Here is a 25944-nt window from a genome sequence, read left to right on the forward strand (position 1 = left end):
GGAGCTGTTACCAAGGGAAGCCAACAATGCTCTGATTCTACCCTGGCCTAGCCACTTCACCACCCCACCTTATACCTCACCCTCCTTCATTTTCAAAATCTTATTTAAAGAATATAAAATACAGAGACAGGAAACAATAAGACAAACAGATTTGTAACCACTACTTGAGTCAAACTGTAGAATTCAACAGCTACCTCCCTCTGTGTCTCTCAAGTTCCCTATCCCAACTTTAACCCTTTTCCTTCCCTCAATAGTAAACACTTTCCTGACTTTTATAGTAATTGCTTCCTTATGTCTCTTTTTTTTTTAACATCTTTATTGGAGTATAATTGCTTTACAATGGCTTGTTAGTTTCTGCTTTATAACAAAGTGAATCAGTTATACCTATACATATGTTCCCATATCTCTTCCCTCTTGTGTCTCCCTCCCTCCCACCCTCCCTATCCCACCCCTCTAGGTGGTCACAAAGCACCGAGCTGATCTCCCTTGTGCTATGCGGCTGCTTCCCACTAGCTATCTACCATATGACCCAGCAATCCCACTACTGGGCATATACCCTGAGAAAACCATAATTCAAAAAGAGTCATGTACCAAAATGTTCATTGCAGCTCTATTTACAATAGCCAGGACATGGAAGCAACCTAAGTGTCCATCAACAGATGAATGGATAAAGAAGATGTGGCACATATATACAATGGAATATTACTCAGCCATAACAAGAAATGAAATTGAGTTATTTGTAGTGAGGTGGATGGACCTAGAGTCTGTCATACAGAGTGAAGTAAGTCAGAAAGAGAAAAACAAATACTGTATGCTAACACATATATATGGAATCTAAGAAAAAAAAAAAAGTCATGAAGAACCTAGTGGCAAGACGGGAATAAAGACATAGACCTACTAGAGAATGGACTTGAGGATATGGGGAGGGGGAAGGGTAAGCTGTGACAAAGTGAGAGAGTGGCATGGACATATATACACTACCTTATGTCTCTTTTTAGTTTATTTTTGCCCACATGTTCATTCCTAGTCACTATAGTTTAGTCCTACCCCTTGAAAAACAATATGATATGTCTTTCAATTTTCTATTACTCTACAAGGCTTCCTTCCTCTCTTCCCCTTTCTCTTATCTAAGTTTATCTGATGAGGAACTTGGGATGTTTGACCTATTCCTACAGCCTGCATTTTGCTAGCTGCATACTCTCGGTAGTGTCAACGCCTCTGTCTTCTGTATTTTCCTATAAATTGGCAGCTTGATCCAGACTGGACTAGACTTATTTTTGCTGCTTTCAGTGTTTTGTGTTCTTTCAGTCAGGAGGCACATAAAGTCTGATTGTCTCTCTTTTTGTGATAGTGGTTGTTCATGCTCAAAGCTTAGATCCAATAATTTATTGGAGGATGCAAAATGGTGAAATTCTGATTTTCTTTTTAGTATTTATAAGCAAGAATACTTTTCTAAAGAGATACTTCCCCTCATCTACTACTTTGTAACCCAGTGGTAGAGATCAAATAGGAAAAGAAGGATAAATGGTTGATTCTTTTTCTTCATTTAACTTATTGATAATAATTTAATTATTAAATAGTTTATTGTAATATTTTCAAAAGAATGAATTGGTTCCCTGGCATTTTCTGAAAGTGATCAACTTTAAACCTGTCAGATGGATTTCAGTAAATTTTAATCTTCATCCCTTTGAAGCTCAAATTGTCCAGTCATTAATTGTGAGAGCCCTTTAAAGTTGGCTTCGGAGTTCTTTTGATATGACCCTAACTTCTTTGCTATCTAGTATGCGAAGAAGCTCTAGACTATATTTTCTGCCCTAGACTTGGAATCAGACATTTCTTGAAAAAGCCCTAGTTTCTTTTAGTGGAACTTGATATTTCAACACCACGATCTGGGCACTGTGCAATATGAATGTGACCCATAGTGCTGACACTTGAAGAGCGTATTAATGGCAGAGAAAGAAGATTTGAAATATACAGAGCCAGAAGCTGATCTCTGGAAAATTCTTCCAATGTGGAATAGTACAGGATTTGGTTTTCACTTATACTTGTCAAAATGGAAGTTCTCTTCTGTCAGGAAAATACTTGTAAAGTAGTGTGTACCATTTTAAATGCATCAAACTTTTCTCCCCCTTTTTGGGTGAGAATCATGCGAAAGAGAATTCATCAGAATTCCTGTGTTTATAGGGCACACATGTAAGTACTACAAATGGTACAGCATTGTGAAGTCACATGTTTTTATACTTTTCAACTATCAAATAGTAACAAATTTAGATACCATGTTAGAAGAAAGACTAAACTATTTTTCTATCCTCACTACAGAAAACAATACAAAATCATTGACAGAAGAAAAGTATACAGACAAAAATGTAGGAAGAAAGTTTTACAGATCTATCAATCAGTTAATATAAATATTTATATTATCTTTCTGGATTTTGTGGTTTATAGTTGTCAGTGTTATAATTTTTTATAATTCCTTTTCTTTTAAAGGTATTTCTTTTTCTAAAAAATATTCTGTTTTGTACCTACTTTTGGATTTATAATTATGTTTTCTTTTTCTTAAAGATGGTTTTCCTAATTGTATGAGCTTCAGGCTCCATGAAACCTGGATCTGCTCCTGCACAGAGGCCTAAATCTTGTCATATCAACCGTTTTTGCCAGTGATCTTTGCCTGTGTTTGCAGCCCTTTCTTCCAGCTGATCCTCGCTGTCTGTGTTCCTATGGCACTGAATTCTTTGTCATTCCTGACCTGTAACTATCTGACTGCTTCATGATCTTCCTTAACCTCCACAGTTGGTCTGGAAACCATTCCACATCTACTTATCCTTCTTGACTCCCTATCTTTTAGGTCTCATCAGTCACTTCTCCCTGTGGGTCCCTAGTATCCCTGATTATTCTTCAATCACAACATTTCAGCACTATATCAAACTTATATGTGGGTTGGTTTTCACACTAGACTGTAAGACCCTTGAAGGGGGTAGCACCAGCTGCCACTTTTTTTTCTGCTCTATTTCCACCAAAATATCTAATACTATTGATGTCTACTTCAGAGTCAGGAACTGTTCTACTCGATATTACAGGTATTATCTAATTTAATTTTCCTAACAACTCATTATTATAATCCCCATCTTCCAGTTGAAGAAATATAGAGCTGGAGATAAAACTTGCTCATATCACAAGACTAGTAAATATAGGACCCAGATTTCAACCCCAGACAACCCAATGCCAGATTCTGTGCTTTTACCCATTGCCATGGTGCTTTTTGTTCATAAATGTTGACTGAATGAATTCCAGGCACTGAAACAGGTGTTTCCCCTGATTTCATTTAATTCTCTTGAAATCACCTTTAAATCACATTGTCTATATCATATAATCTATGAGTGCTAACATCATGAGGAGTCTTACCCATAATTTTATTTTGATTAGAAGGGACTAATAATGATCACTAGTTATAATTACTAAGATCTGCTCCCAACCACAGAACACTTCTGACACCAAAAATGTGGGTTTTCCCCACCAAGCAGTTCTCTCATTCTGTGTGGATACCAACTGGGTGTCCCAGAATTTAATTCAATTCTGACACTAACTACCTGGAGTTAGTGCAGACACCACAGGCTAAGGGCTCAGTTCCACAAGACTGCCCTCCCAATTCAGATGGCAGTTGCTAATATTGGGTCCCTAGTTACCCACACTTCTGTCTGACTTGTCTTAAAATTGGGGATTCCAGGACTTCCCTGGCTGTCCAGTGGTTAAGACTCCACGCTTCCACTGCAGGGGGCATGGGTTTGATCCCTGGTTGGGAAACTAAGATCCTGTGACCAAAAAAAGAAAAAAAACAGAAAAAAGATTGCAGATTCCCACAACTCTCTCCTCCAGTTTGATAATTTGCTGTAACGACTTACAGAAATCAGGGACTTTTCTTATTTACTAGTTCATTATAAAAGATATAATTAAGAGGCACATAGGGTGAGGTTTGAAAGTGTCCTGGTTACAGGAGCTTCTGCGGCTGTGGAGGTTGGGGTGCATCACTTTTCTAGCATGTGGATGTGTTCACCACCCTAGAAGCTCTCCAAACCCCTTCCTTTAGGGTTTTTATGGAGGTTCCATGACATAGGCATGATTGACTAAATCATTGGCTACTGGTGATTAACTCAGTCTCTAGCCCCTTTCCCTCCTGGAGGTGTGAGGGGGTATGGGGCTGAAAGTTCCAACCCTTTAATCACATGGCTGGTTTCTCTGGCAACCAGCCTCCATCCTGAAGCTATCTTGGTGGCCCATCCAGAGTTATCTCATTTACATAAACTCAGTGTGGTAGACAGGGCCTTATTATGAGTAACAAAAGAGGCTCCTCTCATCCCTGTAACTCATGAAGTTCCAAGAGTTTTAGGAGCTCTGTGCCAGGAACCTGGACACAGACTGGATATATATTTCTTATTATATCACAATATCGCAGTAGTTAATAACGAGAAGTAACTGCAAGCATCTCCTGGAAGCAGCCTGTGAGGCATCTCAAATGCCCCTTCCTATTTCTAGAAGAGACTCATCTTTGTTGTCAGTTTCTTTCTCCTCTTGGCCCTCTTCCTCCTTTTTCTTCATCTTTGTGTAACCTGTTCATTGAATGAGCTGGACTCTGTGGTGTATAATCAGGATATTCCTTTATTTATCTCCACCCTCTGCCTGCCACCATGTTATTTTAGTTTTCCCCTTCCCCATTCCTCTAAATATTCTTGGGAAAATGACTTTCCTAGTCACTTTTGGTATTAGAATTCTAAAGTCTTAGGCATTAAAAAGTTCAGTCCAGAGCTTCCCTGGTGGTGCAGTGGTTGAGAAAATGCCTGCCAATGCAGGGGACACGGGTTCGAGCCCCGGTCTGGGAAGATCCCACATGCCGCGGAGCAACTAGGCCCGTGAGCCACAATTACTGAGCCTGCGCGTCTGGAGCCTGTGCTCTGCAACAAGAGAGGCTGCGATAGTGAGAGGCCCACACACCGCGATGAAGAGTGGCCCCCACTTGCCGCAACTAGAGAAAGCCCTCGCACAGAAACGAAGACCCAACACAGTCATAAATAAATAAATAAATAAATAAATAAAAATTAAAATGTACTGATAATATGCTAAAAAAAAAAAGTTCAGTCCAATCAATCTACTATCAAAACTTCTATCTCTCATCAAATCCTAAACTGACTCTTTGGCTACCTTTCGCCACCTCCATCAAGTTCAGGCCCGATTTACAATTTCTTTTCTTTTTCTTTTTCTTTTTTTTTAAAGGTAATCTCTGAGTTTATTGGAGACTCTTAAATTTTTTAATTTTAATTTTTTGTTTTGTTTTTGCTGTGCCGCGTGTCATACAGTTTCTCAGTTCCCCGGCCAGGGATCCAACCTACACCCGCTGCAGTGGAAGCACAGAGTCTTAACCACTGGACCACCAGGGAAGTCCCCCGATTACAATTTCATAGGACAGTAGCGGGTAAGTATGTCATGGCCTGTTTTCTTTTTCTCATTTCTCTACTTCCTTTCCTCCTCCTAACCTCATTATTTGGTTTGAGGGATGAGAGCTAAAGGGTAGCTGGTGCTGTTTGTGGTTTTTCTGCTACTAGCTGTTGGGTGTGCAATTGCTGCTTCTTGTGGTATGCTTTTCTGGAGTCTTCAATGTCCCCATACACTTAATAACCTAACAGTGCACTGTTTGCTGATGTGGTTTGCTGACATCCCAGGGTAACCTCTTTGACTTTCCCCTAATTCCTGCTTCTGGCAGTACATTTCCAGTTGTCTCTTTCTGTTGAAGTCATTTCACCTCACCAGGCAACTGTTGGGTAGGAATTTTCAAAAGGATCCAATCAGTAGCCCATGGACCTTGGAGAAACTCAGCATCTTTGCTGAACAAATTTCTGAGTGTGTGTTTCTCCCAATAATTTGTTTACCTTCTATGATTGTAACAAAACAGAATGGATTTGTGAGTTTCTATAGTTTAGTAAGCAAGGGAGAAGGGAGAATGTCAGTCTCACCTCTTGCAAAAAAACCCAGTCTGTATGTGTGGTTCTTTTGAAGCTCCTTTCACTTGATTAGAATATGGGGGAAAGTACTCCTCCTACCCTAGTCTTTGGGGTAGGAGGAAGAACATTGTAGCAAAGTTGAGAGTCTCATCTAAAAATCTTGTTACATATATCCTTTTATAAATATATAGATGAGGAGAGTGATCTCCTCACAGGACCACTTTTGCTATCTCCTAGTAAGTCTCATGGATGTGCCTAGCAACTTCTCTTTGGGGTATTGGAGTATTTGTCATCTGTTGTTCTCAGTAGACTGTGGTGTTCTTCCGGATAAGGGCTCTATTTGTCTTTCTAATTTCACTATTTTTGTTTATGAACTTCAAGGTATCTATATTCTTTCTCTCACCTATGCACCCTCTCTTCTAAAAAAACTGTCAATGAGTAGCAAGTTTAGTGCTGGCTCAGTAGACTGAGCCTTATGTCTCCCTCTTATTAGCACAATAGGTAGATATAGGTGATTTCAGTTACTTGTGGGCAAGGAGTTTGTCTGGAAGGATTTACATGAGTTAAGCATAGGGATTTTCTTAAACACAAAAATCCAACCTAGAATTTCATGTTATAACAGTAAACCATTGTGTCACTTGTGTCACTCAGTGTTCTTAGTTTCAAGCAATAAAACTGACTCAGTGATTCAAGCAGATAAGAAACCTATTGACTGGATCTTGAGAAACTCATAGAATCTTCGAGGAGTATGGGAAAAGCAGAAATGGTCAGAAAACTAGGTTGCTGTGCAGCCTGAATCACAGCCAAAAACTGCAAAAAAACTGGTCAGGTGACGACAGCTCTATCACTACTTCTGAATATGAGACACTATCTTGCTCTGTGGATGTTGCCTTTGGCACCACAGCAACTTGCTGCCCTTGAAAATCAGATGTGGCTTCCACTGTTGATACTGTTGCAAGAAAGCATTCTCTACTGCCTCTGCTTCTTTGAGTTACTGGGTCCTGATACAAAAATTCTGGTGGGGGCTCTTGACTGGCCAATCCTATCCATGTGTCCAAGCCCTAGGTGGCAGGGGAAGTCGGAAAGTTAATATCTGACACTTTCCTTTTCTATAATGGAAGGCAGGCTTGGTCTTGCACAAAATACTGAGATAGAGAAATCCCCAAGCCTAGGAAGAGGATCAGATTCAGATGCTGAGTAGTTAAAAAAAAAAAAAAGTGCAAATGTTTATTTAAACTACTTAAATCTGAACTACATTTGACTCCAAAATAAGCCTTTGGAATATCCAGTGAAGGGTCATTTTAAATAAGATTGGGTAAAGGAATAGGATTTGAAGAAGTTATTAATAATAAAAGTATCATTTATTGTAAAAGTTTTGAAATAGTTTCCAATTTGTCCTGTAACACTACTATTATCATTACTTTGATAATTGTATGGATTTTCTATTTTTAATCTTTTAACATAGGAATTTGTATGAAAGCACCCCATTCTTGTTTTGAAATTCTGTTATATTTTGCTTGCCAAATTTTTTAAAGGAAAATTTTTCTATATTTATAAGGGAGAGGTGGGGTGTGTGTGTGTGTGTGTGTGTGTGTGTGTGTGAGAGAGATACTGTTTGCAAGACATCCTTATTCCAGTATGGTATCAATTCAAGCTTATGGAATGAATTTGGAGGCTTCCATTCTCTTCTCCGCTCTTACACATAAAACTAGTGAAGAGATTATCTGGTTTTTTTTTTTAGGTCTGATAGAAGTTGCTTTAAAAACTACTTAAGGCTACTGCCTTTTTTGTGAAGTGATCTTTGATTTCCTTTCCATTTTTTTCTCTATTATTATTCTCATTAATTTTTAAAAACCAATTTTAATCCATATTTCATAATTTATATTTCCTTCAAATGTAAAAATATTTCCAGAAGATTCTAACATATAGTGTTATATCCTATTTCTCATCCCTAATGTTTATGTGTATTTCCCTTATATCTTGTTCAGACTTGCTAAAAGATTTTTTCTGTTTGTTTAGTTCTTTTCAACAGTCCAGCTTTTGTTCTATTTACTTACTTTACATTTTTTATAATAAGTATATGTTTTTCTTATTTGAAAATTTTATTTTTATTAATTTATTTTGTCTTGTATTTTATATACCTACTGGAACAAATTTCCTCTGTGTGATCCTTCTCCTGTAACTCATATATTTTTGTTATACACTGTAAACTGTTTTAGTTGTCAATAATTTGTAAATAGTCTGATTTCAGTTTTGATTTCTATTTTATATAAAATGATACTTAAAAATTTCCTAGTTGTTAATGGTTTTGGGGGATTCATTATTAATTTTAGATAATATAGCCTAGACAGTTTCTACATTTTGGGGCATGTTACATTTTGTTGGCCTATGATGAATCACTTTTTCTTTAAATACCTTTATTGAGATATAATTTGCATACCATAAAGTTTACCTATTTAAAGTGCACAATTCAGTTGTTTTTAGTGTATTTACAGAGTTATGTAATCATCACCATACTCTATTTTTAGAGCATTTTGTCACCTTCAAAACAAACCTTGTATTCATTAGCATTCACTCCTGCCTTCCCCCCACCTCCACCTCCCAGCCCTGGGCAATCATTATTCTACTTTCTGTCTCTACAGATTTCCATATCCTGGACATTTCACATAAATAGTATCATACAATATGTGGTCTCAGTGTGTGGCTTCCTTCACTTAGTATAATTTTTTTGTTGTTCATATATCTTGTAGTGTGTATCAGTACTTCATTCCTTTTTATTGCCAAATATTCCATTGTATGAATCTACTGTATTTTCTTCATCCATTTATCAGTTAATGGACATTTAGGTTGTTTCCACTTTGTGACTACTGTGATTAATGCTAGTATAAACAGCTGTGTGTAAGTTTTTGTGTGGACATAGGTTGCATTTCTCTTGGTTATATATGTAGGAGTGAAATTGCTGGGTCATACAGTAGCTGTTTGTTTAATATTTTGGGAAGTTGACAAACTGTTTTCCAAAGCGGAAATGTGTGCCATTTTGCATTTCCACCCATAACGTATGGGGGTTCTAATTTCTCCACAGCTCATCACCACTTATTGTTGTCTGTCTTTTTGATTACAGCCATTCCAGTGTGTGAAGTGTTATCTCACTGTGGTTTTGATTTGCGTCTCTCAAATGACTAGTGCTGTTGAGCATCTTTTTGTATGCTTACTAGACATTTGTATACCTTCCCACTTTCAGTCCCAAAGGAGCAAGAGACAGCACAGCAATGAAGGAAGAGTAAAGCAACAGGTGAGAAAATGGTGAAGACTCTAACCTCACTTCCTTTCTCCATTGCCAGACTGAGGCACATCTGGAGTTGGAGGAAGAGATAAGCTTTCAATTGGATAAGAGATTGGGTTAGACTGTATAAAAATTTACAAAGACTAAGATTCACTGAAAAAACTAGGATATTTTTTCATCCTAGTGATATTTCATCCAGGGTTGGTAAGAACTGAGTCTGCAGAACAGCCTGAAGGAGGCAGTCATGAGAAAACTAAAATTGCTTTCTGCTTGCACCTTACTGATTCCAACTAATTCAGTAAACCAGTTATATTTGTCATAAAAAATGAAAACCATTTCTAGGGTACAAATAAAAGTAGAAAATTCATATCACAGAAAACAACGAGATAAAGAAACTTTGCTTCATCCAGCAGATCAGGAAAGAAATGAAAAGAAACAACAAGAAATAAACATGATAAAGAAACCAACCATAAAATACAGTTGTCCAAATGTGATCAATCTTATGAATTCTGGCAATAAAGGTGATTGAGTACAATTAACTGGTAAAAGACATACTATTTCAGGGGGAAATTAAAATTAATAAAAGAGAAAATCCAACAAGAAGAGCTAATAGCAATAAAGCAACAAACATTGTTTTAGATATACAGGGACGAAAAGATAAAAATTCATAATGGCACTTTAACATATCTTTCAGAAACAGGTAGATCAAAGGCAAAGGCAAAAATTAGTAAAGATGGGAAAAGTTAAAATAACACAATTAACCTGTTACATCCCATATTCTTCTGCCCCCTTCTCAGTTTCTTTCCCTTCACAACAAATTTATCTAAAGAATTGCCTACCCTTGCTGTCTCCATTTACTTACCTTCCATTCATTTGTCAACCCAACTTAATCTGACTTATTCCCCCATAGCTCCAACGAGACACCAATCACCAAGGTCAACAAAATCTTCTATGTTGCCAAACCCACTGGAAAATGTTCAGCATTACCTTATTTGACCTCTCAGTAGGATTTGACATTTTTGACAAGTCCCTATTACTTGAACCGGTCTCTTCCTGTTGGCTTACAAGACATAAGCATCATATCATCATCACCACCATTCCCTACCACCTCTTCCTGGTTTTCTTATACCACTCAGGTGTCTCTTTTCCCCACATTTTCTTTCTGTTGTTGATTTCTAATTTAATTCCATTGTAGTTAGAGAACATGTGAGAACGCTATAGGGTACTATCAGAGTGTTCAAATGGGTGAGGGTGCTCACTTAATTCTGGCAGGTCAGAACAGGCTTCCTTGGAGAAGTGGCTTAAGCTGAAATGTCTCAAGCCAACTAGAAAAGAGAGAAGTGTGGAGAAGAACATTATAGACAGAACAAATGGTGTGAACAAAGGCCCCAAGGTTAGTGAGAGAGCATAGGGCACTCAAGCAAATGGGAGAAAAGGGGAGCCAGTGTGCTTCCAGAATAATGATTAAGTGGGAAAGTGGTAGAAGATGAGGCTGGAAAGATAAGCAGAATCCATGCCACGGAGGGCTTTGTCAACCATGTTAAAGATTTTGGTCTTTCTTCAGAGACCACTGGGAAGTTGATACTCTCATAGCACTCTATAGCTTTCTTATACAGTGCTAATTGCTGCTTTCTTATGTAACTGAATCATTTCTGTTTGCCTCACAAAATTATAAACTCCATGATGGCATAAATTATGAACTTTTGCTCATCATTGTATCCCTAGCACATTGGGATTGGATGGGCAAGAATGAATGAGGAAGACTAATTAGTAGTCCAGGAGACAAATGATGGTAGTTTGTACCAGGATGTTGGTGATGGGCAAATATGAGTGGATTTGAAAGATATTTGTGAAGTAAAGTTGACTGATCATGGTTCTAGATTAAATATGAATGGTGAAAGTAGGAACATGTCAAAGATGACTCTGTGGAAGCATCTTGTTTTTGGATAGTCTCTTAAACTTTTGTGGGAACACTACATTAATTTTACTTATTTTAAAATTTTCTTTTGTTCCAGCATTAACTGTTTCCTTGGACTTAGTTCTGTGTTCAGCTTAGTTTCTCTGTCTTTCTGTTTCTTCAACACGTTTTTTTTTCTTAGCCATTTTAATTTATCATTCTGTCATTGCATTGTCTCACATCACTAAGTGGTCTTTGAAAACAGTTTTCCTGGCTGCCTGTGTATTTACATTGAGTTAATATATCATAATTGATGAACCATTTTCTTTGCTATTGGTCATTTAAATTGCTCCCAATTGTTGCCTTATTAATAATGCTGTTTGAAACATCTTTTGCCCATCTCTAATTACTAATATATTTTTAGAAGTGACATTATGGGATCAGAGCACATTATATACATATGTGTGTGTGTGCATACATATATATATGAGGTAAAATTGGTTTATAACATTATATAAATTGTATAATTCCATGTATACAATATTATATTCTGACTTCTGTATACAGTGTGTTCACCTCCAAAAGTGTAATTTCATGATTCGGTGTTGGAAGGTTGTACAATTCTAAGAATTTCTTCATTCCTTCTAGGTTATCCAATTTGTTGTTCATTGTATTCTCTTATAATCCTTTTATTTTTTAATTAATTTTTTTAAATTAATTTTTTTAGGATGATGCGTTTTTTAATTTTAAAAATTTTATGTGGTGTACATGTAATGCTTTAAAAAATAAAACCCCTGTAAATTATTTCTAGAAAATGCCAAAATGTAACTTCAAATCTGTGAAAATAATTTTTTAAATTAACTTTTATTGGAGTATAGTTGTTTTACAATGTTGTGTTAGTTTCTGCTGTACAACAAAGTGAATCAGCTGTATGTATACATATATCCCCTGATTTTTGGATTTCCTTCTCATTTAGGTCACCGCAGAGCACTGAGTAGAGTTCCCTGTGCTATACAGTAGATTCTCATTATCTATTTAATACATAGTAGTATATATATGTCAATCCCATTCTCCCAGTTCATCCCACCCCCCTTCCCCCACCTGGTATCCATATGTCCGTTCTCTAAGTCTGTGTCTCTATTTCTGCTTTGCAAATAAGTTCATCTGTACCGTTTTTCTAGATCCCACATGTAAGTGATATTATACGATATTTGTTTTTCTCTTTCTGACTTACTTCTCTCTGTATGACAGTTTCTAGGTCTATACACATCTCTGCAAATGGCACAATTTTGTTCCTTTTTATGGCTGAGTAATATTCTATTGTATGTATGTACCACATCTTCTTTATCCATTCTTCTGTTGATGGATGTTTAGGTTGCTTCCATGTCCTGGCTATTGTAAATAATGCTTGTATCTTTTATTTATTTATTTATTTATTTGTTTGTTTATTTTTGGCTGCATTGGGTCTTTGTTGGTGTGCGCAGGCTTTCTCTAGTTGTGGTGAGTGGGGGCTACTCTTCGTTGTGGTGCGTGGGCTTCTCATTGCAGTGGCCTCTCTTGTTGCGGAGCACAGGCTCTAGGCGCGCAGGCTTTAGTAATTGTGGCACGTGGGCTTAGTAGTTGTGGCTCGTGTGCTCTAAAGCGCAGGCTCAGTAGTTGTGGCACATAGGCTTAGTTGCTCCACGGCATGTGGGATCTTCCTGGACCAGGGCTCAAACCCATGTCCCCTCCATTGGCAGGCGGATTCTTAACCACTGTGCCACCAGGGAAGTCCCGCATGTATCTTTTTGAATTATGGTTTTCTCCAGGTATTGCCCAGGAGTGGGATTGCTGGGTCCTCTGGTAGTTCCATTTTTAGTTTTTTAAGGAACTTTCATACTGTTCTTTATAGTGACTGTGTCAATTTACATTCCCACCAACAGTGTAAGAATGTTCCCTTTTCTCCATACCCTCTCCAGCATTTATTGTTTCTGGATTTTTGGATGATGGGAGTTCTGACTGGTGTGAGGTGATATCTCATTGTAGTTTTGATTTGCATTTCTCTGACAGTTAGCAATGTTGAGCATCTTTTCATGTGACTGTTGGCCATCTGTATGTCTTCTTTGGCGAAATGTCTATTTAGGTCTTCCACCTATTTTTCGATTGGGTTGTTTGTTTTTTGCTATTGAGCTGCATGAGCTGTTTGTATATTTTGGACATTAATTCCTTTTCAGTTGCTTCATTTGCAAATATTTTCTCCCATTCTGAGGGTTGTCTTTTCATCTTGTTTATGGTTTTCTTTGCTGTGCAAAAGCTTTTAAGTTTCATTAGGTCCCATTTGTTTATTTTTGTTTTTATTTCCATTACTCTAGGAGGTGGGTCAAAAAAGATGTTGCTGCAATTTATGTCAATGAGTGTTCTGCCTATCTTTACCTATAAGAGTTTTATAGTGTCTGGCCTCACATTTAGGTGTTTAATCCATTTTGAGTTTATTTTTGTGTATGGTGTTAGGGAGTATTCTAATTTCATTCTTTCACATGTAGCTGTACAGTTTTCCCAGTACCACTTATTGAAGAGACTCTCTTTTCTCCATTGTATATTCTTGGCTCCTTTGTCATAGATTAGGTGACATGGTGCATGGGTTTATCTCTGGGCTTTCTATCCTGTTCCATTGATCTATATTTCTGTTTCTGTGCCAGTACCATACTGTCTTGATTATTGTAGCTTTGTAGTATAGTCTGAAACCAGGGAGCCTGATTCCTCCAGCTCCGTTTTTCTTTCTCAAATTGCTTTGGCTATCAGGGCCTTTTGTGTTTCCATACAAATTGTAAATGCCCTTGGTAATTTGATAAGGATTGCATTGAATCTGTAGATTACTTTGGGTAGTATAGTCATTTACACAATATTGATTCTTCCAATCCTAGAACATGGTATTTCTCTCCATCTGTTTGCATTGTGTTTGATTTCTTCATCTGTATCTTTTTTAAAAAATTAAATTATTTTTTTGGCGGAGTTGGGTCTTCGTTGCTGTGCGTGGGCATTCTCTAGTTGCGGTGAGTGGGGACTACCCTTCGTTGCAGTGCGTGGACTTCTTACTGCGGTGGCTTCTTTTGTTGTGGAGCATGGGCTCTAGGCTCACGGGCTTCAGTAGTTGTGGCACACGGGCTCAGTAGTTGTGGCGCATGGACTTAGTTGCTCCACGGCATGTGGGATCTTCCCGGACCAGGGATCGAAATAGTGTCCCCTGAATTGGCTGGCGGATTCTTAACCACTGTGCCATGAGGGAAGTCCTCATCAGTATCTTTTTTTTTAATTAATTAATTTATTTATTTATGGCCGCGCTGGGTCCTCGCTTCTGTGCGAGGGCCCTCCCCAGTTGCGGCAAGTGGGGGCCACTCCTCATCGCGAAGCGCAGGCCTCTCACTATCGCAGCCTCTCTTGTTGCGGAGCACAGGCTCCAGCCGCGCAGGCTCAGCAACTGTGGCTCACGGGCCCAGCTGCTCCGCAGCATGTGGGATCCTCCCAGACCAGGGCTCGAACCCGTGTCCCCTGCATTGGCAGGCAGACTCTCAACCACTGCGCCACCAGGGAAGCCCCTCGTCAGTATGTTATAGTTTTCTGAATACAGATCTTTTGCCTCTTCAGGTAGGTTTATTCCTAGGTGTTTTATTCTTCTTGTTGCAGTGGTAAATGGGATAGTTTCCTTAATTTCCCTTTCTGATTTTTCATTGTGTATAGGAATGCATTTCTGTGCATTAAATTTGTGTCCTGCAACTTTACCAAATTCATTGATTATCTCGTAGTTTTCTGGTGGCATTTTTAGGATTTTCTGTTTATAGTATCATATCATCTGCAAACAGGGACAGTTTTACTTCTTTTCCAATTTGTATTCCTTTTATTTCTTTTTCTTCTCTGATTGCTGTGGCTAGAACTGCCATAACTATGTTGAATAATAGTTGCGAGAGTGGATATCCTTGTCTTGTTCCTGATCTTAGAGGAAATGTTTTCAGTTTTTTACCATTGAGAATGATGTTTGCTGTGGGTTTTTCATATATGGCCTTTGTTATGTTGAGGTAAGTTCCCCCTCTATGCCCATTTTTTGCAGAGTTTTTATCATAAATGGATGCTGCAGTTTTTCAAAAGCTTTTCCTGCATCTATTGAGATGAGCATATGGTTTTCATTCCTCAATTTGTTAATATGATATATCACGTTGATTGATTTTCATATAGTGAAAAATCCTTGCATTCCTGGGACAAATCCCACTTGATCATCGTATATGATTGTTTTAATGTGTTGTTGGATTTGGTTTGCTAGTATTTTGTTGAGGATTTTTTTTGTCTGTGTACATCACTGACATTGGCCTGTAATTTTCTTTCTTTCTTTTTTTTTGTGATATCTTTGTTTGGTTTTGGTATCAGGGTGATGGAGGCCTCATAGAATGCAGTTGGGAGTGTTCCTCCCTCTGCAAATTTTTGAGAGTTTGAGAAGGATAGGTGTTAGCTCTTCTCTAAATGTTTGACAGACTTCGCCTGTGAAGCTATCTGGTCCTGGACTTTTGTTTGTTGTAAGATTTTTTAAAAAAATAAATAAATTTATTTATTTATTTCTGTCTGTGTTGGGTCTTCATTGCTGCCTGTGGGCTTTCTTTAGTTGTGACGAGCGGGGGCTACTGTTTGTTGTGGTGTGTGGGCTTCTCATTCTGGTGGCTTCTCTTTTTGCAGATCATGGGCTCTGGGGCCTACGGGCTTTGGCAGTTGTGGCATGCAGGCTCAGTAGTTGTAACTCACGGGCTTAGTTGCTCCACAGCATGTGGGATTTTCCTGTAGGGATCAAACCCCTGGCCTGTGCATTGGCAGGCGAATTTCTTAACCACTGTACCACCAGGGAAGTCCCTGTTGGAAGATTTTTAATCACAGTTTCAATTTCATTACTTGTGATTGGTCTGTTCATATTTTCTGTTTGTTCCTGGTTCAGTCTTGGAAGGCTGTATTTTTCTAAGAATTTGTCCATTTCTTCCACATTGTTCATTCTTTGGTATATAGTTGCTTGTAGTAGTCTCTTATGATCCTGTGTATTTCTGTGGTGTCAGTTTTAACTTGTCCTTTTTCGTTTCTAAGTTTATTGTTTTGAGTCTTCTCCCTTTTTTTCTTGATGAGTCTGGCCAAATGTTTATCAGTTTTGTTTATCTCCTAAAAGAACCAGCTTTTAGTTTCATTGATCTTTGCTATTGTTTTCTTCATTTCTTTTTTTAAAAACTTAATTCATTCATTCATTATTTATTTTTGGCTGCATTGGGTCTTTGTTGCTGTGCACAGGCTTTCTCTAGTTGCGGCGAGCGGGGGCTACTCTTCATTGCGGTACGCGGGCTTCTCGTTGTGGTGGCTTCTCTTGTTGCAGAGCATGGGCTCTAGGCACACGGGCTCCATAGTTGTGGCTTGCGAGCTCTAGAGTGCAGGCTCAGTAGTTGTGGTGCATAGGCTTAGTTGCTCCATGGCATGTGGGATCTTCCTGGACCGGGGATCGAACCCATGTCCACTGCATTGGCAGGAGGATTCTTAGCCACTGTGCCACCAGAAAAGTCCCTATTTTCTTCGTTTCTATTTCATTCACTTTTGCTCTGATCTTTATGATTTGTTTCCTTCTACTTACTTTGGGTTTTGTTCGTTCTCTTTCTCTTATTACTTTAGGTGTAAGTTTAGGTTGTTTATTTGAGATTTTTCTTGTTTCTTGAGGTGGGATTGTATTGCTATAAAATTCCGTCTTAGAACTGCTTTTGCTGCATCCCATAGGTTTTGCATCATTGTGTTTCTTTGTCATTTGTTTCTAGGTAATTTTTATTTCCTCACTGATTTCTCCAGTGATCCATTGGTTATTTAATAGCATATTGTTTAGCCTCCATGTGTTTGTGTTTTTTACAGTTTTTTTTTCCTGTAATTGATTTCTACTCTCATAGTGTTGTGGTCAGAGAAGATGCTTGATACGATTTCAATTTTCTTAAATTTACTGAGGCTTGATTTATGACCCAAGATGTGATGTATCCTGGAGAATGTTCTGTGTACACCTGAGAAGAAAGTGTATTCTGCTGCTTTCAGATGGAATGTCATATAAATATCAATTAAGTCTATCTGGTCTAATGTGTCATTTAAGGCTTGTGTTTCCTTATTAATTTTCTGTTGGATGATCTTTCCATTGGTGTAAATGAGGTGTTAAATTCCCCCACTATTATTGTGTTACTGTCAATTTCCCCTTTTATGGCTGTTAGAATTTGCCTTATGTATTGAGGTGCTCTTATGTTGGGTGTGTAAATATTTACAATTGTTATATCTTCTTCTTGGATTGTTCCCCTGATTATTATGTAGTGTCCTTCCTTGTTTCTTGTAATAATCTATATTTTTAAAGTCTATTTTGTCTGATATGAGTATTGCTACTCCAGCTTTCTTTTGATTTCCATTTACATGGAATATCTTTTTCCATCCCCTCACTTTCAGTCTGTATGTGTCTGTAGGTCTGAAGTTGGTCTTTTGTAGACAGCATATATATGGGTCTTATTGTATCCATTCAGCCAGTCTCTGTCTTTTGTTTGGAGCATTTCATCCATTTACATTTAAGGTAATTATCGATATGTATGTTTCTATTACTATTTTCTTAATTGTTTTGGGTTTGTTTTTGTAGGTCTTTTCCTTCTCTTGTGTTTCTTGCCTAGAGAAGTTCCTTTAGCATTTATTGCAAAACTGGTTTGGTGGTGTTGAATTCTCTTAGCTTTTGCTGGTCTGTAACGCTTTCGATTTCTCCATTGGATCTGAGTGAGTTCCTTGCTGGGAAGAGTAATCTTGGTTGTAGGTTTTTCCCTTTCATCACTTTAAATAGGTCTTGCCACTCCCTTCTGGCCTTCAGAGTTTCTGCTGAAAAGTCAGCTGATAACCTTATAGGGATTCCCTTTTATGTTAATTGTTGCTTTTCCCTTGCTGCTTTTAAGATTTTTTCTTTGTATTTAATTTTTGTTAGTTTGATTAATATGTGTCTCGGTGTGTTTCTCCTTGTATTTAACCTGTATGGGACTCTCTGTGCTTCCTGGACTTGGTGACTATTTCCTTTCCTATGTTAGGGAAGTTTTCAACTATAATCTCTTCAAATATTTTCTCGGAGCCTTTCTCTTTCTCTTCTTCTCCTGCGACCCCTACAGTACGAATGTTGGTGCATTTAATGTTGTCCCAGATGTCCGTGAGAATGTCCTCATTTCTTTTCCATCTTTTTTCTTTATTCTGCTCTGCAGCAGTTATTTTCACCATTCTATCTTCCAGCTCACTTATCCCTTCTTCTGCCTCAGTTATTCTGCTATTGATTCCTTCTAGTGTATTTTTAATTTCAGTTATTGTGTTTTTCATCACTCTTTGTTCTTTAGTTCTTATAGGTCCTTGTTAAACATTTCTTGTATCTTTTTCATCTGTTCCTCTATTGTATTTCCGAGATCTTGGATCATCTTAACTATCATTACTCTGAATTCTTTTTCAGGTAAATTACCTATTTCCTCTTCATTTTTTTGGTCTTGTGGATTTTTGCCTTGCTCCTTCATCTGGTGCATATTTCTCTATCTTCCTATTTTGTGTAGCTTACTGTGTTTGCGGTCTCCTTTTCACAGGCTGCAGGATCGTAGTTCCAGTTGCTTCTGGTGTCTGCCCCCTAGTGAGTGAGGTTGGTCCAGGGGCTTGTGTAGGCTTCCTGGTGGGAGGGACTGGTGCTTGCACTCTGGTGGGTAGATCTGAATCTTGTCCCTTTGATTGCCAGGGCTGTGTCAGGTGATGTGTTTTGGGGTGTCTGTAAGCTTAGTATGACTTTAGGCAGCCTGTCTGTTGATGGGTTGTGTGTTCCTGTCTTGCTGGTTGTTTGTCATGGGGTATCCAGCCCTGGAGCCTGCAGGCAGTTTAGTGGAGCCAGGTCTTGATGTCGAGATGGAGACCTTTGGGAGAGCTCCTGTTGATTAATATTCCCTGGGGCTGGAAATTCTCTGGTATTCCAGTGTCTTGGACTCAGTGCCCTTACCTCAGAGTCTCAGGCCCGACCCCTGGCCTGGGAACCAAGACCCCGCAAGTTGCATGTTTTGGCAAAAAAAGAAAAAAGAAGAGAAGTAAAGAAAACAAACAGACAAAGAAAACCCAAATCAAATGATAAAAACAAAACCAATCAAAGAAAAGAAAAAAAGAAAAAGAAAATGAAAATCAAGAGAACAATCTAACAAAGAAAACAACCCCAAAACAAAAACAAACAATAAAAACAAAACTAACAAAAATGAAAAACAAAAAGCAGAACAAAACCAGAAAGCAAACTAAAAAAAAAAGAAAACCAAAACAAACACACAAAATCCATCCAAAATAAAACCCCCAAGAACAAAAACAAAAACAAGAAAAAAAAAAACAGCAGAAAAGTCAAGTAATAATAGAAAAATTAAAAAAATATAATATATATATTAAAAAATTGAAAGAAAAATAACTAAGAAATAAAAAGGAAAACAGAAGACAAGAGAACAAAATGAAACAAAAAACAAAAAGAAAAAACAGAACAAAACAATAATAATAATTATATTTTCCTGAGGCATCCACTGTCAGTGTCCTTGCACCCCCAGTCAGCCACATCCAAACCCCACCTCCCCAGAAGGCCCACCAATACCTCTAGGTAGGTCTCTGGACCCACTGTGATCACTGTGGGGGCAGCTCAGGCTCTGACCTGGCCCAGCTCTCATGTGCACTTTCCCCAAAGTCCACAGCTTCCCAAGTTAGACCAGTCTCAGTTGTGGGAGTTCTCATCCATTCAGATATTCCACAGACGCAGGGTTTACTAAGAAGATCACGAGGATTTATTCTGCAGCTTGTGCAGCTTCACAGAGAGATTTGCATTCCTCTGCCTTAGTCACATAGCCCCTGGGGCTCAGCTTTGGTTTTGGCCCCAGTTCTGCATGCAGGCTCCCCTCAGTAGTCTGTTCCCCACCAAGGTGAGAGGGGGCAAAAGCAGCTGCTGATTGGGGCACTTAATCACTCCGGCCAGGGAGGGATAAGGTGGGCACAGCTGGGGCATGCGCGAAGTTCCTGTGATGGCAGAGACTGGCAGGAAGATGCAACAGACTGGGACATGCTCACTCTGGTGGGAGTTCCTCCCAGTGCCTGCGGAGGCAGGGGTCATCGGGTGGGGAGGGGGTGTGCAATGGCAGCCCCACCCCTTGGGTGCCACTCAACAGTCATGCCTCATTTCCAAGACAGACTACATTTCCTTTTGGAGCATTCCCAGCCGTGGAGCCCCTCACTCCTGTCCCCTTAGGTTGTCTCTGCATAGCCAACAGCAGTCCTCTCCCTGGATCCACTATCCTAACCCCACCTTTTAGAACTCAGCCCCCGCCAACATTGGCATCTTGCTGTCTCAGGCTGGGGCACCCAGGGATGATTCTGGAGGAGGCTTTGGTGTGGGCAGTGCGTGCAGGCCCTGTGTGTGGTTAAAGGAGGCTTTGATGGTGGCAGCGCTCAGGACCCTGGAGTCTGCACCAGCGGAGGAGGCCTTGGCTTGAGGGGCAGGCCATTTGCTTGGAGTATCTTCCTCCAGCCCTTTATTTTGAAACTATGTTTATTTTTAGAGCTGAAGTGAGTCTTTTGGAGGCAACATATAGCTGGGTCTTGGATTTTAATTCATCCAGCTACTCTGTGTCTTTTGATTGGTGATTTAACCCATTTATATTTAGGGTGATTATTGATGAATGAGGACTTAGTACTACCATTTTATCTTTTGTTTTCTGGTTTGTTCTATATAAGTTCTTTATTCCCAGGCTACCTTAAAAATTGTTTCTTTGTTATTGACTTTTGACAGTTTTACTCTAATATGTTTTTGAGAAGGTCTTTTTGCATTGCAGTAATTAGGTGTTCTCTTAGCTTCATGGACTCATACATCCAGTTCCTTCCCCAGATTTGACAACTTCTCAGTTATTATTTCTTTAAGTGCACTCTTTTCCCTCTCTTTTCCTAGGGGATACCATTATACTTATGTTGCCTTTCCTAATAGAGTTGGATAGTTCATCTAGAATTTCTTCATTTTAAAAAATTTAGTTCTCTTTCCTCTTCTACCTGTATCGTTTCTAGATTTCTGTCTTTGAGCTTGCTAGTTCTCTCTTCAGTACAGTCTGTTCTAGTGCTTTCTAGTGTGTTGTCTCATTTATTGAGTTCTTCAGTTCCAGGATTTCTATTTGGTTGTTTTGCAGATTTTTAGTCTCTTTGGTAAATTATTCCTCTGTTCATTAATTTATTCCTGAGCTCATTGAACTGCCTTTCTGAGTTTTCTTGTAGCTCATTCAGTTTCTTTATGGCAGCTATTTTGAGTTCTCTGTCAGAACACATTATTTTGTGTCCTTAAGTTTGGTTTCTGAAGAATTGTCATGTTCTTTTTTGTTATACTGTGTTACCATGGTTTTTCATGGTGCTTGATGAGCTGTTTCTCTGCTGGTGCATTTGAAGTAGTGAATACCTTTCTTTAGGCAGAGCTTTTTTCACTTGATTCTAATTACTCAACAGATGAGTAATTAGAGCACTTCCTTTTGTTTTTCAGTAGGTGGCACTATAGCAGAGGTTTCTGGTTTCTTTTACCTGAACTATCCCTGGTTAAATATGAGTGTCTACACTTTCCACCCTCTATCTCTGTCAGAGATTTTGTCCTGTGCCTTTGTTGTTGTTGTTTGTGCCTCCAGGGTTGCCAGTGACGTGCTGCTGCCAGTACTGCTGTTATCACTGGTGTTGCCACATGGGACGCTCAGATGGCAGTTACCTCTGTTTTACCTGGAGTCATCTGTTTCATAGGCTCTGTCATACTAAGGAAAGGTGGGGAGAAGCTGGGGTTGTGGGTGCCTCTGCCATGTCCACGTTGTCAGGTTTGTGGGTACCACTACTGCAGGTGTGGGGGGGCAGTGCAGAGTCATGGATACTTCCACTGCTGGAGAGACAGGGTGTCAGGCTCTGCTGTTGCTTCTGCCCAGTTCCCTGTGGCTGTGGGCATCATGCCTGGGAAGCTGGAGTCATGTGCACTACTCCCCTCTTGCTACTGGGTTCTCTGGGGCTATGGGCTCAGTTGTTGTATCTGGGCATCCAGGATTATAGGCACCACCTCCACTGTTAACCTGGTCTGCCTCCTCTATGTTTTCTAGTTCACACACATTTAGATGTACAGATGTGTGGAACCCTTTGGCATCCTAGTGTGTTAAGCAGAGGAAACTTTGTTGAGTTAATGAATATTTTACTGGTTGTAGATTGAAGGGACGAGAGAGAGGGAGTGTCTCATGCTACCATGATGCTAACATTACCTTCTTCTTCAGCTGTTTTAGTGGTTTTCAGTTGGATTGGCCTGTACTGGTAGATGGCATGAATTTCCCCAGTGAATGTGAAAATTATGATTCTCCTAATAGCAGTTGCAGAGGCTAATTATGAGAAGGCAAGTATACTCATCAGATGGGCTGCTCTGCTGGTTACCCAGGTACTTAGATTCTCTGTGTGAGGAATCCATGGCCGTTGCAAAGGCTGGAGGTTATTTGAGAGCATCAGTCTGTTTCTGTGTCAGTCCCTGATGCTGCCTTTGGAATTTTTCATATGACTCTCTTATTCTCTTTAGTGAGAGAATTTTTCTTGTGGCTTTGTCCTAGACTGGAAGGCCACAGCTCTGATTCCTGGGACTGGTTCAGCTTTTCTGTAGCTCTTTAACTTTCATCCTGAGCATAGCATGAGCACTCCAGTTCCCTGATCCAGCTGTCTGTGGTCTTAGGGATTTTTCAGGTATTGTTGGAAAAATTTACTTAAAAACAAACTTCCTCTTTCACATATGCGAAGTTTCACATGTCTATATCTATATCTATCTGTATAATTTATCTATATCTCTACATATATATGTATCAGGTTTCATGTATATATATATATTGCTGTCAGTTAGAGGCCATGTAACTTTACATTGCCTAGAAGTTTCTCAGCCTTTTTAGTCCACTGGAAATTTTGTTTGAAATGCACTATTTGTTTGAGCCATCTACATTAAAGGAATAGAAAACCTAAGTAAAATAATTGTCATGAAAGTAATTGAGAAAGGTGTCAAAACATTGTCTGTGTCTTTCTCTCTTTCCTTACAGAGTGGAATGAGATAAATGAATTAGGCCCAGATAGTTAAAAAGGGAATTCTGTTAGACTTCAAAGAAAAGTAATGCTAATGATATAAGAACAATTCCCAAACTTAAAGAGAGAAGGAAATCCTCTAAATTACTTTACACATGCTATTGTGGTTAAAAGTGACAGCTATGGAATCAGGCCACCTGTATTCAAATTCTGGCGTCATCATTTACTAGCAGTATGATGTTAGTCAAGTTATTTAACCTCCTTTGCATCAGTTTCTTTCTGTTAAAAAGGGGATAAAAACAGTGCTTACATGTTGTTGTTGTAAGGTATAAGTGAGTTAATACACCTAAAAGTCTTTGAATGTTTGGTATAGAGTAAGTGAGTAAGAGATATATGCTACTGTTATTGTTATTGCTATTATTATTATTACTATTACTACTACAAACTGACAAAAATATTCAAAATAAATGTACATATTAATCTCACTTATAAATAATTGGGTCAACATTCTAATTCCAGTTAGCAAACAGAATACACAAACATTACAAAATAAAATACACAAGTGCGAAGTTTGGCTTGTTCACTATTAGGAAATATTATCTTTTCTGTGGATACAGAAAATGCATATAATAACAACACATACCCATTTATGAGTAAAATTCTTAATAATGTAGGCATAGGTAGATACTTCTATAGCATGGTAAAATACATATCTCAAATAAGAAACCCATGTCATCTTTAATGGTGAAAAGCCAAAAGTATTTTCACTAAGGCTAAGAAAACAAAGATACTCACCACTTTACTATGATACTACATCCACTTTACTTAACATTGTTATATCTAAGCAAATTAATGAGACATGATAAGAACAAAAAGACTTAATACAAATTGAGAAAGTGGGTGCCTGCTTGTTTGCAAATGATGAAATATCAAACCTGGAAAACCAGTGTAATCAATTGAGAACCAGAGACTAAGTATAATAAAATCATTCCATTATTTGGTATAAGATTAATATTTAAAAATCAATGTTTTAAAGCTTTTATCAATATCAATTATAAATGATTGTTTATATGTAAAAAATATGTGGTCAGTAAATATAATAGAAAAGTTGATTTCGTATGCAGTGGTAACTGAAAAGAGATAACAAATTGGACTAGATTTAATGAGAAATGTACATACTACTGTTCTAGAGAAATATCTAAAGCCTTTGGCTGGTGCATAAAATACTGAATAAATGAGATACATTTTTCTGAGGAAGCTTTTTTTCTGTAAAGGAATATATTGTTCTTAAATTTAAGTATACATTTAAGTCAATCTCAATAAATATGTAACATTTATGTTTGGAATTAGTCAAGTTGATATATTCAGAGAAATACATGAATGAGAAGTCAAAGAAATTAGTAGAAGATATAAGCTTATACTATTCTTGCAAGATATTCACAAATAAAGGAAACGTCATATTTAAAAAGGGTTTGGTACTAATCCTTGAAAGTCCATAAAAGGAGTCATATTGACTCTGTTTATGATTAAAATTTTATTTAAAACGAGTGACAAAAATTGGATTATTCAAAAACTACATGGCCATAAGAAAATAATATTGACCCTCTACCTTATTTATTTTACCAAAATAACTTACAGTAAAGTACAATTTCAGGACTTCCCTGGTGGCACAGTAGAAACGGGTCCTCCTGCCAGTGCAGGGGACACGGGTTCAAGCCCTGGTCTGGGAAGATCCCACATGCCGTGGAGAAGCTAAGCCTGTGTGCCACAACTACTGAGGCTGCGCCCTAGAGCCTGTGAGCTACAACTACTGAAGCCTGCGTGCCTAGAGCCAGTGCTCTGCAACAAGAGAAGCCACCGCAAGGAGAAGCCCGTGCACCGCAACGAAGAGTAGCCCCCGCTCACCGCAACTAGAGAAAGCCCGCACGCAGCAATGAAGACCCAACACAGCCAAAAAATTAAAAAATTTTAAAAAAAGTACAATTTCAAAAAAGTCCAAAAATTGATAAATATACTAGAAGAAAATGAAATGTTTTATTATTCTTGTTGGTGTTGTTATTATTATTGATATGGAGAATGCCATTCCAAGCAAGAAACAACCATATACCAGAAAGGAAAAGATATGTACCTGTGACTACATAAAACTCATTTCTGTAAGTTAAGAAATGCATTATACAAAGTCAAAAGAAAGGTGTCAACTGTAAAATAAATATTTGCAACCCCTATGTGAGAAAGAGTAATAATTTACTTAACATATGAAAGGTCTTACAAATAAATAATCAAAAAAATGAACAGTTCAAGAGAGAAAGAAGCAAATGACAACAACAGTAAGCAGAAAGAATGACAAAGTATCAATAGCTTGTAAATAAGTGAAAGGATCCTAATGTTACTAACAACGAAATAACAGGAAATTTTAAAATGTGAGATACTATTTTTAAAAAACTTGATGATTCAAAGGGGTTGGTGAGCGTGTGAAAACAAAGACAAAGGATGTGTTAGATACTGCAGTATCTACGAAAATTAAAAATTACTTTTTTGTATAATTTATTTATTTTTGGCTGCTTTGGGTCTTTGTTGCTGTGCACGGGCTTTCTCTAGTTGCGGCAAGTGGGGTCTACTCTTCGTTGTGGTGCGCGGGTCTATCTTTGCAGTGGCTTCTCCTGTTGCAGAGC

General features: G+C 38.3%; 1 protein-coding gene across 2 annotated transcripts in view; it reads left to right on the forward strand.

Annotated features, from left to right (window-relative positions):
• The window catches only part of ZNF215 (zinc finger protein 215), a 284622-nt gene that overhangs the window by 96739 nt on the left and 161939 nt on the right, over positions 1 to 25944 (forward strand). Inside the window, exons 3-4 of one of the 2 annotated variants that reach the window (XM_059931013.1) lie at positions 5349 to 5464; positions 9232 to 9282. The gene's annotated coding sequence lies outside the window, so the exon portion shown is untranslated. The remainder of the gene's footprint in view (positions 1 to 5348; positions 5465 to 9231; positions 9283 to 25944) is intronic. The other variant, XR_009504635.1, reaches the window with a different exon arrangement.

Source organism: Balaenoptera ricei, chromosome 8, assembly GCF_028023285.1.
Source record: "Balaenoptera ricei isolate mBalRic1 chromosome 8, mBalRic1.hap2, whole genome shotgun sequence".
In the NCBI taxonomy this organism is placed as follows: domain Eukaryota; kingdom Metazoa; phylum Chordata; class Mammalia; order Artiodactyla; family Balaenopteridae; genus Balaenoptera; species Balaenoptera ricei.